This window comes from Nanorana parkeri, unplaced genomic scaffold, assembly GCF_000935625.1.
Source record: "Nanorana parkeri isolate BGI_ZX_2015 unplaced genomic scaffold, ASM93562v1 scaffold2073, whole genome shotgun sequence".
In the NCBI taxonomy this organism is placed as follows: domain Eukaryota; kingdom Metazoa; phylum Chordata; class Amphibia; order Anura; family Dicroglossidae; genus Nanorana; species Nanorana parkeri.
This window is the reverse complement of record NW_017308341.1, coordinates 122,218-123,366: the sequence shown is the minus strand read 5'-3', so window position 1 is coordinate 123,366 and position 1,149 is coordinate 122,218.

Below are 1,149 nucleotides of genomic sequence, written 5' to 3'. Positions count from 1 at the left end.
GGAAGATTACCGCACACACGGCCGCCGCCGATCACATCTCTCAGGGGTCATGTCCAGCTGCGTGCTGATTGGACGCCATTTGTCGCAGGAGATCGGCCTGAGCGTCCAGCATCTGTGTGAGCGTCCGGAGAACCTTGTCCTGATGTCCTGCAGAGAGAAGAGACGATCAGCGACGGAACAATCCGGAACATTGTATCATACACCATACAATCTCTGCGTCCCACCGGGGGAAGATTCACCCTCACGTGTGTTCTGGTGTCACCGAGACAGGAAGCGATACAAAACCCAAAACGTTGTCACCAGAACAGGAAGTGAGAGGAAATCTTACAATGTGTCCTCCCCTCCAAGGGACTGTGTTGCCAATAGCAACCAGTGACCTGCCCCCCGTGTGGTTGCCGGGGGTTACTCACCGTGCAGGTACAGGATGTACACTAACAGGCTGATGTGGGCGAGGGCGGCGATCACGAAGAAGGCGATGAAAACGTTCATGCAGCAGAGTCCGCAGGGGCCGCACGGAGGGCCGGGGGCAGACTCCACGCTGGCGGGAATCTCTTTGTGCGGCCCGGCGGGGGAGGGGCAGACGATGGCGGAATCTGAAACGAAATTGCAGGTAAGGGTCTGACGAGTTGTAAACATGGCGACCAGGGGGGGGCGGGGGGCGTGGCCGGATATCTGACACTGTGGCCCTGAGGGAAAAGCGGGCCCCACAACATCTGACGGAGAGGGGAGATTTGCCGGCCTGCCGAGACCAATGCGCGCTCCTCCCCTTCCCCCGATGTCTGTGGAGGCCGGTCATTCATGCGGTGCGGTCATGTGATCAGCAGTTGGTACATTCTCAGACGGCCACTAGAAGGCGGACCTCGTACATTGGAAATATGGAACAGCAATCGTCACGTCTGCTCAGCTGCAGAAGCAACTTACCCCTGGAAACTGTTCAAATGGCAGCACTACAGGGAGCGACTTGTCTGCCTTCTATAACCTGCCGAGGTGACTTCCTGCCCCACCCCCGGGTCACAGCCCATTCTGCCCCTAACCCCCCCTGGTCCAGCTCCAGGGTCACAGCACATTTTGCCCCTATCCCCCCCCCCCCAGCACCGGGGTCACAGCCCATACTGCCCCTAACCCCCCCTAGTCCAGCACCGGGGTCAC